The sequence below is a fragment of the Cetorhinus maximus genome, unplaced genomic scaffold (genome assembly GCF_964194155.1).
Source record: "Cetorhinus maximus unplaced genomic scaffold, sCetMax3.hap1.1 HAP1_SCAFFOLD_464, whole genome shotgun sequence".
In the NCBI taxonomy this organism is placed as follows: domain Eukaryota; kingdom Metazoa; phylum Chordata; class Chondrichthyes; order Lamniformes; family Cetorhinidae; genus Cetorhinus; species Cetorhinus maximus.
This window is the reverse complement of record NW_027596408.1, coordinates 94,616-110,320: the sequence shown is the minus strand read 5'-3', so window position 1 is coordinate 110,320 and position 15,705 is coordinate 94,616. Positions and strand designations below refer to the sequence as shown.

Sequence of the window (15,705 nt, the reverse complement as noted above, 5' to 3'; positions counted from 1 at the left end):
CATCTTTCCCAAAGTGGGAACATAATATTTCAGCTGAGGTTAAATAAATGGTTTACAAACATTCAGCACCATCAGTTTGCTTTTGAACTCCAAGCCTCCATTAATGAACCCAAGGACCACATGAGCTATTTTTAAAGAAAGCAGAGAGATCAACTTGTCCTGCTACCTTCGAAGATTTGTGTACTTACAGCCCCATGTCACTCTATCCCTCTACTCAATTCTCCACCAAACAACCTTTCACAGCCCGTGTGTGTTTTTTCCTTCACCTCCTCGTTCCGAACACTGTCCACAAGCCTTGCAGAATGGCTCGTCCACTCCAATTTTGCCATTTCCTCGCTTCAGACCCGCTTCACCAGGGATAACTTTGTCCTACAAAATGGCGCGTTTACTTGGAACAGGAAGGGCTTGTTCAATGGCAATTGTTCAGCCAATGAGGACAACGGTTTCTGGGAGCTGGAACACGAAATCGACAGTGAGGTGAAATAGTCCCACAAGCTGCTCCTGTGTAAATTTCAATTTCCAAAACCCACCAACCTCATCACTGCGGTTCCTGTGAAACTGACAAGGGAACACGCGGCAGAAATTCATCACTGAAAGTAACTGAGACCCATCCAATTCAAAACACTGTCGTGTCGCATCTGTTTCTGCTTCTGTCACTGCCTCTCCTCCAGCTCCCTCTGCCCGTCCAGCTCCCAGGTCAATTAGCTGCTTGATGCAGACACAGTCAGTTCATGAACCGAAGCTTTCCCTGGAAATCAGAGACAGGGAATGGAAGTCCCAAAGCTTCCGGAAGAGAAGGGTTTGCAAATGACAGTGTATAGATAAAACAGGATCTCTCTTCCTGGCTCTCCCACATACTGATTACATGAAAAGGACACGAGGGCAATCCACTGTCTGTTTAAATGTTGCTCAGTGAAAGTTTCTATCATCCTCCGCTGTGTAACATTCGGGCACTGAGTCAACAAGCAGTCTGCACTCAAAAATAAACACAGGAAGTGGCAATCATATCTTACAACATTAAAACCTGTTCATTTCCCTGTACCATTTACCACGAAGGTACATAACAAAAGTGAACAAATTTTGCGCTGGGAAAAATGTGTTCTTCCCTCGGTGAACTAAACCACACTGACACACACAGAGGAGCACAGACAGACATATACACCGAGAGGGACAGAGGCCTAAAGAGAGACAAACACCCATGTCACCAACTTGGCTCAGTTTTCTTCCATTTCTGGCGATTTAGTGAATACTTTCAGATGAACGGAAATGAAAGAGCGCGCAAGTGAAGCGGGGAAAAAACACGGGAGTATTTGGAAGCTTCTGATTTCATTTCACCAGCAATTAGCTGTCGAGACAACGAAAAGGACAAACAGGGAAACAGCGCAGTTGGCAGGAGTCGAACCTGCGTGGGGAAACCACAATGGATTTCAAATCCATCGCCTTAACCACTCGGCCACGACTACTAAAGGAGCATGAATGTTTTTGAGCTAAAATTGCAGAATGGTTACAGTGGGAAAAGCTGGCACTTGGCCCCACCCACTTCCGGTCACCCTGCAATTTTTATCGTCTCTCCTCGTTCTTCCTACCAAAATAAAGCACCGCAGGCGTCAGCTGCCCCGAGCGCATCCCAATGGATTTTCGAAAAAGACAAACTACTTGAAATTTCGATCGCAGTGGGATTTGAACCCACGCTTCATAAGACACTAAAACCCGCGTTTCATAAAACGCTACAACCGAATTTCAGGGCCTTGGGCCGCTCGGACACGCACCGACAGAGCAAACAGAAGCACCGTAACCATCGCCTTAAGTGGTATCAGCGCTGAATTAGACCATAACAAATAGGAGGAGGAATGGAACCATTTTCCCCCTGGAGCCCCTCATAGTATTACATAATGACAGCTAATGTTACACCACAGATAGAGGCCATTCGGCCGGGGTCATTGAAATATAGGATTTAGCAGCAGGAGGAGGCCATTCGGCCCTTTGCGACTGCTCCACCATTCAATAAGCTCATGGCTGATCAGGTTGTGGTCTCAACTCCACATTTTTATTTGCCCCAAACCCCCATAACCCCTTCTCGATCAAAAAGCTGTCTAATTCTGCCTTGAATAAATTCAGTGACCCAGCCTCCACTGCTTTCTGTGGAAAATAATTCCACAGGCTAACGGCCCTCGACGGGAGAAAAAATCTTCTCATCTCCGTCTGAAAAGGGAGGCCTCTTACTCTTCTGGAAAATAACTGACCTGGTCCCACTCGCCCAACTTTTCCCCGAAGACCTGCATTTTCTGTCCAATTCTCTTTTGAAATCCTCGACTGTATCTGCCTCCCCCACACTCTCAGGCCGTGCATTCCAGATCCTAACCACTCGCTGATTAACAAAGAAACCCCTTTAAAACTGTACACTTTATGTGATGTTACCTCTCCTCATTCTTCCAACCAACAGGAAACACTTCACTCTCCCTTACAGTGAATTTCAGGTACGTTTTAAGAGTTTACGCGAGGAATTCCTGTGCATTTAGACAGTTCACACAGAGGCAAGAATAAGGTTTTCCCTGACTGGGAATTGAACATGGGCTGCGAGCGATGAAAGTACCAAACCCTCCACACGGAACTCTCCGACTTCCAGTGAAGCCAATGGCAGTTTTTGCTCAGAAACCAGCGGCTGTGATATTAACAAAGTGGGATGGAAAGAGATTCAGTTTGAGCGGTGACACTGCCGGAGGAATGGGGAGCTGGGGATCACCCATGAAAACAGCAAAGCTTTAAAAAAGAGCCGGCGCCCAACGTGGGGCTCGAACCCACGACCCTGAGATTAAGAGTCTCACGCTCTACCGACTGAGCTAGCCGGGCACACACGGTGCTTGCTTCCTACGCAAAAATTCAGAGAGATCAATATTGTTTTCCACCTGGAGCCTCAGCTTGTTCTGAATTTCAAAGTGTCGAAGGTAATCGAGCGACAAAAGCCCCAAGGTTACAATACATTCCTCTCAATCATCAATAACATCATTCACATCTTCCTCTTCTTAGCTGCACCTCCTTCCAAACATTGCAAACTCCACTTGCATCGTTCATCCTGATATTTTTCTCTTTGACATTTTAATATGAAGCTGCACTACTAATGTGAGTTAAGTTTGTGATGATGAATGTGTGTTCGCCCCTCGGGGAACTGAACCACATTAACACACACAGAGCAACGCACACAGACACTTACACCGAGAGTGACGGAAGCCAAAGGAGAGACAAACACACAGAAAGCAAGGTTGTCACCAACTTGGACAATTATTGTTCCATTTCAGGGGCAAAATGTATTGAATGTTTGTAGATGAACAGAAGTAAGAAACACCGTGGGTTTGGGTGGTTTTTTTTCCATTTAACAGCCAATTTATTCTGCAGACAGTTTATGTCAATCAGGAATGAGAAGAAGGGGAGTTGGCAGGATTGGAACCATGTAGAAAAACGCCTTAAGCACTCGGCCAGAACAACTGTGTAAAGGCTGCATGTTGTTTGTTTAAAATAATAGAATGAATACAGGGAGTTCCAGTGAAAGAAGGTCTTCCAGTCCGTGCCATTGCCTCATCTTTTCCCAGTCACCCTGGGATTTACACTGTCTCTCCTCATTCTTCCAACTGAAATACAACACGGCACAGCTCAGCTGCTCCTTTAGCGCACGGAGAATTTTTGGGAAGCGCCTCAAATAACCAACCACCAGAAAGTTTGGCAGCGGTGAGAGTGAAGCTCAAGTCAGCAGCGAGATCGAAACCTGAACCAGCAGCTGAGCCCGCTCGGCCTCACTACCACATTCAGATTAGACACAAACATTGTCTTCACCAACATTGACACTGAATTAGAACATTAAAAAATTATCATCAGGAATTGGCCATTCGAGCATCTTCAGCTACTGAATAAGATCATGTGAAAACTTCAATCATCATCCACTTTGTAACATCCGTACGTCCAGTTACTGAACAGTCTCCACTCAAAGAAATATCCAGTTGCATCTTTTAAAACTGCTTTTTTTTCTCTCTGTACCATCTTAATATGAAGCTACAGGACTAACATGAATAAAAACGAGAGACTGAACCACATTGACACACACACAGAAATTCACAAATGTGCACGTTGTTAAGATTTGAAATTGTGAATATTTTTGCCATATCCTTCAATAAGCAGAAAGTGGAGCTGTGATCAGCTTATAGCTCAGAAGATGTACAGCAAGTATGTATATAACAGGCTGATGCTCACAGTGCTTGTTGGGGCTCGGTGAGCTGCATCTGACGATTGAAACCATTTAAATGTCATTCAACGAATCCGGTTCCAAATTCTGTGCTAGAAATGATAAGGAAACTCGCTGAATTTGCTTATTGTCTTAAATTGAAAGCATCACATGGAAGACAAGAAAGTTCATCTTAACCGTGGTGTTAGGAAACATAACATGACAGAAAGTTACAACAAGGAAAGAGGCCATTCGGCCCTGTGTACCGCTTCCAAACAACAGTGTAATTGGTTGATCTGAATAATCAAAGATGTCAGTCATTTCGGAAGACTGGGCAAAAAGGAAAACGAGGCGGGGTCGCGCTGTTAATAAGGAGCGAGATCAGTACATCGGTGAGAGAGGGTCTTAGATTGAAGGGTCAAGATGTAGAATCAGTTTGGGTGGAGCTAAGAAACAGCAAACATTGGTGGAAGTTGTTTATAGGCCACCAAACTGTAGTGATAATGTTGGGCAAGGCATAAATCAGGAAATTAGACCTGCATATGACATGGGTAATAGAGGAATAATATACTGCCTCGCACCACCAGCTCTATAGTCAGTGCTTTGTAACCTATCACAGCCCTTCTCTTTTATTTTCACCCCCTCATTCCGAATCAGGATTTATTCCCGAGTTTTGCCCTTGTGACTTTTCCAGCTCTGATGTGAAAATTCCACTCTCACTCCAACAATTCTGGCAGAGGTAAACGGTGTTATTTTCAACCAGCAAATCAATCACATTGATTTGATCAGCTCGCCCAGGAGGAATAAGCTTCAACTCCCTAACCAGGAATCGAACGCAAGTTGTGCTGGTAAATTTGCGGCATTTTAACCACTAACACAGCATTTGGACACATATAGGTTGCTTATGGCATTTTTCCATTCCAGATATCTTACACCAGAAGCAAGTTTCTTTGGCCAAATGGCCTCTATCGGGTGAACACAAGTGACGTCTTCAGCCAATGAGAATGACCGTTGCTTTTAGCCGGAACGTGAAATCGATACTTTCCTCCTTTACAACAGTTCTTAAAGCCTCACCCTTTGACCCAACTTTTAGTCACCTGACCGAATATGAGGCTCGGTGTCACACTTGGTTATATAATGCTCCTGGGAAACGCCTTGTGACGTTTCATTAGGTAAAAAGAGCTTTAAAAATATAAGTTGTTGTTGTAGCCCATGGATAGAAAGAGATAAACTCCTCTTCCCTCTTTCATCCTGATATCTTTCGCTGTAATATTGAAATGTGAAGTTGCACAACTAATGTGAATACAGTTTGTGTTCGGGGAACTGAACCACATTGACCCACACAGAGAAAAACACCGAGAGTGACAGAGGCCGAAGGAGGGACAAATGCCAGAATGAAATCATGTCACCAAATTGGCTCAGTTTGTTTTTTCCATTTCCCACTGGGGATTTGCAGAAGGCTGACAAATGAATGGAAATGAGAGATCACGGATATGTTTGGAGCGCTTTTCCTCGATTCAAACGATAATTAATTCTGTCTGTGCCCGGTTAAAACCAGAAGTAATGAGAAACGTAGTCGGCAGGATTCGAACCTGCGCGGGGTAACCCCAATGGATTTCTAATCCATCGCCTTAACCACTCGGCCACGACTACAGCTGTTACACCTGCATCACTATTATTTGTATGAAATTATAAAAGTTACAGCAGAGAAAACGGTCTTTCTGCCGGTCCTGTCATTGCCATTACCTAACTTTTTCCCCAGAACCCTGCAATTTATACTGTATCTCCTCGTTCTCCCAACCAAACTGTGAATGAAAGAGTGAGAATGATCCAACCCGGCCAATTACCGCCCCATCAGTCTCCTCTCCATCATCAGTAAAGTAATGGAAGGGGTCATCAACAGTGCTACAGGCGGCACTGACTGAGCAACAACTTGCTCACTGATGCCCAGTTTGGGTTGCACAAGGGCCACTCAGCTCCTGAACTTATTACAGCCTTGGTTCAGACATAGGCAAAAGAGCTGAACTCCCGAAATGCGGTGTAAGTGACTGTCCTTGACATCAAGGCAGCATTTGATCGAGTGTGGCATCAAGGAGACCTAGCAAAACTGGAGTCAATGGGAATCAGAGGGATACTCCCGGCTTGTTGGAGTCAGACCGAGCACAAAGCGAGATGATGGTGGTTGTTGGATGTCAGCCATCTTAGCTCCAGTACATCACTGCAGGACTTCCTCAGGGTAGTATCCTCGACCCAACCATCTTCAACTGTTTGACCAGTGACCTTCCTTCCATCATAAGATCAGAAGTGGGGATATTCACTGATGATTTGCACAATGTTCAGCACCATACCCGTACGTGGGGCAGATGTTTCCATTAGTAGGAGAGACTAGGACCCGAGGGCACAGCCTCAGAGTAAAGGGAAGACCTTTTATAGTAGAGATGAGGAGAAACTTCTTTAGCCAAAGAGTGGTTAAACGATGGAAATCATTGCCACAGAAGGCTGTGGAGGCCAGGTCATTGAGTGTATTTAAGACAGAGATAGATAGGTTCTTGATTGGTAAGGGGATCAAAGGTTACGGGGAAAAGGCGGGAGAATGGGGTTGAGAAACCTATCAGCCATGATTGAATGGCGGAACAGACTCGATGGGCCCAATGGCCTAATTTCTGCTCCTATGTCTTATGGCCTTATGGTCTTATACCCGACTCTTCAGATACTGAAGCAGTTCATGTCCAAATGCAGCAAGGCTTGGATAATATCCAGGCTTGGGCTGACAATTAGCAAGAAACATTCACAGCACACAAGTGTCAGGTAATGGCCATCTCCAACAAGAGAGAATCAACCATTGCCCCTTGATGTTCAATGGCGTTACCATCACAAATCCCTCACTATCAGTGCCCTGGGGGTTAACATTGACCAGGAACTGAACTGGACTAGCCGTGCAAACACTGTGGCTACAAGAGCAGGTCAGAGGCTAGGAGTCGTGCAATGAGTAACTCACCTCCTGACTCCCCGAAGCCTGTCCACCATCTACAAGGCACAAGTTTGGAGTCTGATGTAATACTCCCGACTTGCCTGGAGGAGTGCAGCTCCCACAACACTGAAGAAAATGGACACCATCCAGGGCAAAGCAGTCTGCTGGACTAGCACCACATCCACATTCACTCTCTTCACCATCGACGCGCAGTGGCAGCAGTGTGTACCATCTACAAGATGCACTGCAGTAATTCACCAAGGCTCCTTAGTCAGCAGCATCCAAACCCACGACCATTGCCAGCTAGAAGGACAAAGGCAGAAGATAGATGGGAACACCAACACCTGGAAGTTCCCTTTCAAGTCACTCACCATCTTGACTTGGAAATTTATCGGCGTTCCTTCACTGTCACTGGTTCAAGATCCTGCGTGAAATGTATTTGGACCGTCTCAGCCCAGTTCCTAGTGGATGCTAGTTCACAACCCAGTTCCTAGTGGATGCTAGTTCACAACCCAGTTCCTAGTGGATGCTAGGTCACAACCCAGTTCCTAGTGGATGCTAGTTCACAGCCCAGTTCCTAGTGGATGCTAGTTCACAGCCCAGTTCCTAGTGGATGCTAGTTCACAACCCAGTTCCTAGTGGATGCTAGTTCACAACCCAGTTCCTAGTGGATGCTAGTTCACAACCCAGTTCCTAGTGGATGCTAGTTCACAACCCAGTTCCTAGTGGATGCTAGTTCACAGCCCAGTTCCTAGTGGATGCTAGTTCACAACTCAGTTCCTAGTGGATGCTAGTTCACAACCCAGTTCCTAGTGGATGCTAGTTCACAACCCAGTTCCTAGTGGATGCTAGTTCACAGCCCAGTTCCTAGTGGATGCTAGGTCACAACCCAGTTCCTAGTGGATGCTAGTTCACAGCCCAGTTCCTAGTGGATGCTAGTTCACAGCCCAGTTCCTCGTGGATGCTAGTTCACAACCCAGATCCTAGTGGATGCTAGTTCACAACCCAGTTCCTAGTGGATGCTAGTTCACAACCCAGTTCCTAGTGGATGCTAGTTCACAACCCAGTTCCTAGTGGATGCTAGTTCACTACACAAAGGTTGCCCCATAATCAGAACTAAAATGACAATCTTATCATGGAAGGACAAGAGAATGCTGCTCTGTTAAGTGGAACAAATAAACTTTTGTTCAGTTGGGCTACTGTTCCAAAATGAGGATAAGATGCATTGTAGGGTGGAGTAAGATAAGTTTTATTTTACATTTAATTTGTTCTGGCCTTCCTAACAGCACTGTGGGTGTACCTACACCACATGGACTGCAGCTGTTCAAGAAGGCAGACAATCTTCCCAAGGGCAAATAGGGATGGGCATTAAATGCTGGCCCAGACAGCGAAGCCCACATCCCATGAATGATTTTTAAAAAACATTCAGGTTAGCCTGCAAATTATATTGCCTTGTTCTCCTAACCAAATTAAAGCGCTGCAAACGTCAGTGTCTGGAGCAAGTCTGACGTATTTGCTCAGGTGAGGAAGCAGCTGAAGCTTCCAATATTGGTTTCCTTAACACCGAGTTTCCAAATGGGAATTGGACAATGGCTTGAAAGTGAAATAAAAATAGGGTTAAGGAGAAAGAGAAGGAAACTGTCATTAATTATAAAGCTCTTTGTACAAAACTGATATAGACAAGATGTGTGGAAGGTCCTCTTACTGAGCTGTGCCATTTGATGATGACATTGTTGATCAGTCTGTCTCCAGCATTCCTAATGTGAACAGCCGAATTCCATTTCTTCAAAACAAAGACCCAAAGTGGTGCTGCATGACGTCACCGTTTAACATTCCAGACAGCTCCATTGGGACCTTCACAGCGTAGGGTTTATAGAGGCGAGTGGGGGTCATATTCGCTTCACGTATGATGGAGCTGCGGTTTGAAACCTGGCAAGAACATTATCCAGGCTTGTTTATTTTAGTGTGAGCGAAATTTAGATAATTAACGTTTGTTGTAAATATGAACACAAGGGTTGGAATCCTGCTGACTAAAGTTTTCACCATTTTTGAATTTAACCAGTTTAATTATCAGTTAAATAGAAGGAAACCCATCCAAATACTCCTGTATTTTCTGATTCCCATTCATTTGTCAGCATTCAGGAAATTTGCTTTCGGAAATGGAACAAACATTGAGCCAAGTTGGTGACATCCTTGCTTTCTGGGAGTGTTTCTCCTTAGGCCTCTGTCACTCTCGGTGTATATCTCAGTGTCCGTGATTGTCAATGTGGTTCAGTTCCCTGAGGTGGTGAAAACGATTTTAACGTTGCAAACTTGACTCACATTAGTTGTGCGAATTCATGTTAAAATGTAGCAGAGACAATCATCAGCGTGAAAGATAAAACTGGAGAGTGACCTTTTCTATATATATCCAAAAACAACAACAACTTAAATTATAAAGCGCATTTAACCTAATGAAACCTTCACAAGGCGTTCCCCAGGAGCATTATATAACAAAGTGTGACACCGAGCCTCATATTCGGTCAGATGACTAAAATCTAGGTCAAAGTGGGAGGCTTTAAGAACTGTCTTAAAGGAGGAAAGTATCTATTTCATGTTCCAGCTAACAGCAATGGTTCTTCTCATTGGTGAAGATGTCACTTGTGTTCATCTGACACAGGCCATTTGGTCAGAGAAAGTTGTCTCTGGTGAAAGAGATCGGGAATGAAAAAAAAGTCAAAAGTAGCCTCCATAATCCACCTGTCCAGCTTTATTGGTAGTTACTCTGATGTCCAGTGACTGGGAATCGGCGCTTTCATTTGACCAACAGCGAAAAGGGTGGAGGGTTTTAGAAATTTAAAGTTGCACATGAGCAGCTTGTGGGACGATTTCACTTTACTGTCAATTTCATGTTCCAGCTCACAGCAACCGTTATTTTCCTTGGCTGAAGAAGTCCTTTGTGTTGAACCTAAACAGGCAGTTTTGTGGTGAAAGAGATCTGAACTGAAACACGATAGCTAAAAGCAGCGTAGATAAGCCGAATCGAAAAATGCTGGTGCACCTTCCCTGGTTATCTAGTGGTTAGGATTCAGCGCTCAAACCGCCACGGCTCGGGTTCGATTCCCAGTCAGGGGTTGTCGATTTATTGAGTTTGTTCGAACGAGTGTTGATTATTCATTAATTGGGAAAGTTTAAAAGCTCCACCAGAATCAGATGAGTGAGAGTTTAAGTTTCGCCTCAGAGCTGGAAATCATCTCACTTGGTTCAAGTGGAGTGAGGGTATTAAACTGATCATAGGAATGTTGGTGTGAGGCAAAATATGGATGGGAAACGTGCAAATTTTGCTGCCTACAGTTTGCACTGGCACAAATATCATTCCTGATGTATCAACCAATCACTACTGCTCTTTGAAAGCAGCACGCCCGGCCGAATGGCCACTTTCTGTGCTGTGACTTTCTATAATTTTATTTTTGCCAATAGCACGAGTCATTCTGCCATTTTGTCACCCACTCGAGTGAGATGTACTTTCTTACCTTGTATTCGGCTCTTTTGAAACCAAAACACGGAGCAAATTCAGTGAGTTTTCTTGTCATTTCCAGCACGAGATTTGTCGAGAGACTAATTGAACGATACATTAATGGTGCCAATCCTTCACTAGAGCTCACTGCGTCCAAAGAGTACTGTTATCATCAGCCTGTTAAGTACCTTCTTGAGTACATCTGCTGAACAATATCAGCTTATCACAGCTCTGCTTTCTTCACATTGAAACCCAGTGTGAAAATCAATTAAAAAGCTGAACAACTGGGAGGAGAGTGACTGTGGGTAATCGGGACTGTGCACATTCCTGTATCTGGGAGAACCAGGAAGATGAGATCCAGGTGTCTCTTTACTCACGATTTTTACCCATTCCCACGAACTGACTGTGTCTGCATCAAGCAGCTAATTTACCTGGGAGCTGGACAGATAGAGGGAGCTGGAGGCGAGGCAGGGACAGAAGCAGAAAGAGATGCAACATGAAAGTACTTTGAATTTGATGTGTGTCAGTTGTTTTCAGAGATGAATTTCTGCCTTGTAAGTTTCACAGGAGCCGCAGTGATTAGTTGGTGTTTTTTGAAGCAGGAAAATGTAAAAGTAAAAAGATAAAAACAAATTACTGCGAATGATGGAAACCTGAAACAAAAACAGAAAATGCTGGAAAAACGACAGCAGCTGGAGGGAGAAACAGGTTCAATGTTTCCAGTCTGTACGACAATGAGTCAGAATTTGAAATAGCAACTAGCTTGGGGTTGGAACGCACGAACCTGAATCACATGTTCTACCGGCTGAGCTAGCCGGGAATGTGCACAACTACTGCATATCCCAACATACATGGATGGTTTTCTTGCTTTCCAACTAATTCCTCAGCTTGGTCGGAATTTTAAAGTGTGAAACGTAATCGGCCCACGAATGCCCCAAGTTTGCAATTCATTCCTCTCAATCATCAATAACATCATTCACATCTTCCACTTCTTAGCTGCACCTCCTTCCAAATACTGTGACCGATTTTCCTCAGGATTTTCTTCTGCATTTAACACTTACCTGCTTTGTGTCCTCATTTTGAAATTAGATTCGCTTCAATATCCAACACAAATTGAATTGCAAACCTGATGGACAAACAATGGAAAACAAGTCACTCGGTAACACAAATCCCATGGTGCTCATTTTCAGATTCACAACAGTCAGCTTTTCAATAAAGTAAAGGAATTTTACAGGGAAGAGATTAGAAAGTTGGTGTGACTTTTATTTGTGACTCACTCACTCGGGTTTTCTGTAAAAGCTGTCGGAGGTTTAGTGACCGGGATATAATCTACCTGCGTTTTCCTGAGCCTGTGCTCGGTGTATTGGGAGGTTTGGCCCGGGTTGGAGTATCTTGTGTCCCAGGGATGGGCAGTAACCCGCTGATTGAAGCTGCAGTCGCTGCTTTCTGCTGGCAGCGGGTGATTGGAGAGTGCGGGGCCGGAATATTGCTGCTTTTCTGCTTTTCCCTGTCTCACTCACTGTCGAAATGAGGAAGAAGGAAGAATTGATGGAGTTGTTTGAATCCAATAACTTCATAGTTGTCCAGTGCGTTGGATATCGGTACTTGGTAGGCCTAATTGTTTTCCCATTACATTTGAAATGAATATTCGAAAAAAAGCCGCTTGCCTGGGAGCTCACCGGATAACAGTGGAGCCGGTAACATATCAGGAGACTTGACATTCAGTTCAACGACCCAATGGCAACCAGGAACTGTGTGACAATGAAGGCTGATGGGGAGAAAACAGTGACAGCTTCGTCCCTGGGTGGCCTTGAATCACCAACCTTTCAGTTAACAGCCGAACACGCTAACCGATTGCGCCACAGAGACCGAAAAAAACTTCAGCTGGGTGTCATCGAGTTAATGCTTCAGATTGCGGCGAACGGAATGACAATTGTTCTCTATCAGTTTTACTCTTCCAAAATAAAGGTTTGGACATTCATTGTGGACACATGGAAACAGTCTGACCCCACCTACTGCAGACACATCCATGTCACCGGGAACCAGCTCTCCTACAACCGGTGCCGTCTCCCTTCGAGCCTTTTGCTGTCTTGTCTGTTACCAAGTATTCTGATTGTCCTGAAGCCGATGTTTGGTTTGAATTCCTGATGTGCAGTAACGAGAATCCTTTCAATGCCTCAGATCAGTTAACTTTATTGATAACATCAGAGTCAATGTTCCAGCGTCTTAAAGAAGGGAAAGGTGCCTTGACTGTCTCTGGTCAGTCAAACAGTTCACCCTTCATTCTCCTCGGATTCCGGTTCCCAAAGTCTTTCTGAAGATACACAAAGCTGGAGACTGATTTTTCTGTTTTGGTTCCTTCTCCATTTTCCCACCTGCCAACTGACAATATTTTCCAAAATCTCGTTTCAGTCCTCTGCCTTTCATCATGTTCAGGGATGAGGAAATTCAGTTTGGTGGAGGGGTTACAGAGACCGGGATTGTTCCATTTAAAATAAAGAAGGTTAAACGGACATTTCACGGAGCTGTTCAAAATGATGGGAGTGAGGGCAGTGGGGACGGGCGGTTTCCACTGACGGGGGTCAGTAACCAGAGGACTGGGATTTAAGATAATTAAAGAAACACAGACTTGCTTTTATATAGCGATTTTCCGGACCAGTGGATGTTTCAAACCACTTTCCAGCCAATTGAGTACTTTTTTGAAATAAGAACAGAAAATGTTGGAAAAACTCAGCAGGTTTCTCTCTCCACAGATGCTGTCAGACTTGCTGAGTTTTTCCTGTATTTTCTGTTTTACTTTCCAGGTTTCCGCAGTTTTGCTTTTATCGAAGTGCAGTCATTGTTGTCATGCAGGGAACACGGCAGCCAGTCACCACTCAGGAAACATTGAAAACCAGACACGTCACAATGAGCAGACCATGTGCGGTTGGTTGAGGGATAAACACTGACCAGGTCACGTGGCTGCAACGTGAACCCACAGATTTTGATAATGGCTCTGCCTAGTTTTGAACCAGAGAACGTTTCACGTGTTAGGCAATCATGATAATCACTGCACCACAGAAACAGGAAACAGCGCAAAGACCCAATGGGCTTTACTAAAATGTTAAGCGGTGACGTCATGCAGCAGCACTTTGGGTCTTTGTTTTGAAGAAATGGAATTTGGCTGTTCTCATTAGGAATGCCGGAGACAGACTGATCAACAATGTCACCATCAAATGGCACAGTGCAGTAAGAGGTCTTTCGGACAATCATGTCTCTGTCAGATTTGTACAAAGAAATTTCTAGTTAATCTCAATTTCTTTGTGGCTTTCCATAACCCTGTTCTTTTTCTCCCTTTCTAGTCATTGTCCAATTCCCTTTGAAAACTCTGAGTTAAGAAAAACATTATTGAAAGAGGTGCAGGGCCTTCTGCCTTGTCCAGGCACAGTGTGTGAAAATTAACAAAGTTTCCCTGACCCAATGACATGAAGAGATGGATGCTGAAACATTTTATAGTTTTCAAATTTTTTGAAATAGTTGATGTCAAATCGAATTATCAAAAAATATTTACCCTGACCAATCATCTCCTCATTTTTGTGAATCGATATATACAATCTCATTACCTATTACCAACATTTCATTGAGTAAACAGCAGAGTCACACAGGAAAAAAGAAACATCATTTGAAACCTCGACATAATGAAACATTGAAAAAAGAAGTTAGCAGTGGAGATGATTTCTGCATGTTACAAAGTGCAGGATGGTCTGATTAACTGACGGAGCTGGTTCGAGTTTCCCAATGACCTTCCCCTGCTCCTTTGCTTCTGTTCTTTTCGTTGACAATACCAGTGAAGGAAATTATGAATGACCCCTTTTTACGTGATATCGCGGCTGAGCAGCCTAAGTCGCTGGTTTAAAGCTCTAGCCTCTACGGAAATGTAGTTTCGAATCCCATAGTCGCCAAACGTCCAAGTTATCTTCCTTTTAGGATCTGCAGCTGCCCCATTTGAACCAACAGAGACAAACTCATATTCAATCCAGTGCGGTGTGCGGTGTTTTACTTTGATAGGAGGAACGAGGAGAGACGATATCAATATGTGTTGCTGTAGGAAAAAGGCGGGGTGTGGAATTGCAGTCGGTGCGTTGCTCTCCCAGAGAGTCGACATGTTAACAATATGCTGAATGATCATCTCCTGTAGCCGTCTATGATTTTATACAAACTGCATTCACGCAAATCTGGGGATTGGATTCGTGACTAAGTTGTTAAGGCGACGGGTTTTGAATCTATTGGGGTCACCAGAGGTGGGCTGGAATCATGACAACTACTCTTCTTATCATTCCTGAATTTTAGAGTGTGCCTGCACAATTAAATGTCGATTAAGTTGCACAAAAAACATCCAAAACCCCCCAGCGTTCTCTAATTTCCATTCGTCTGCAAGCGTTCACAAAAGTTACAGCTAGAAATGGAACAAAAACAGAGCCAGGTTGGTGTCATGCTTGCTTTCTGGATGTTTACCTTTCCTTAGAGACAAGCCCTTGCCCTCTGTCAATCTCGGTGTATATTCCTGTGTGTGTGTCAATGCGGTTCAGTTCCCCATTTCACCATCCAAACATTATTCACGTTAGTTGTGTGGCTTCATATTAAGATGGTACAGAGAATAAAAAGGGCAGCTTTAAAATATACAAGAGGAGTTTTTTTTCTTTTGAATGGAGACTTTTCAGCTGCTAAGGGTCGGTTTGGTACAAAGTGGAGGATGATCGAAATTGTCACTAAGCAACATTTAAACAGACAGACACCGAGCCCTTGTGGTTGAGTGGCTAAGGCAATGGACACATCGAGAGAATGAATTTTAAATACAAGTAGCCCAAACTGAAATCACTCGGACTTTAGCAACTTTTTCTACTGCTGTCGGGTGTCGGAAGGAACAGGAAAATCAAAGTTGATTCACAAATGTTCCAGGAACGGATAGGTTATAATCACCAGGAAAGGCTGAACAGCCTGAAGCTCTTTTCTCTAGAAAAGAGAAGGCTGAGAGATGAACTCATA

At 44.1% G+C, this 15,705-nt stretch overlaps 3 non-coding genes across 3 annotated transcripts; all 3 read right to left on the bottom strand.

The window, feature by feature from the left end:
* Window positions 1-1,381: 1,381 nt before the first annotated feature.
* trnas-uga (transfer RNA serine (anticodon UGA)) lies at window positions 1,382-1,463 on the bottom strand. The gene has a single exon. It is a non-coding gene; the product is annotated as a tRNA-Ser (tRNA).
* Window positions 1,464-2,777: 1,314 nt separating this feature from the next.
* On the bottom strand, window positions 2,778-2,850 carry trnak-cuu (transfer RNA lysine (anticodon CUU)). Its single transcript has one exon. It is a non-coding gene; the product is annotated as a tRNA-Lys (tRNA).
* A 2,934-nt stretch (window positions 2,851-5,784) lies between these two features.
* On the bottom strand, window positions 5,785-5,866 carry trnas-aga (transfer RNA serine (anticodon AGA)). Its single transcript has one exon. It is a non-coding gene; the product is annotated as a tRNA-Ser (tRNA).
* Between the last annotated feature and the right edge of the window lie 9,839 nt (window positions 5,867-15,705).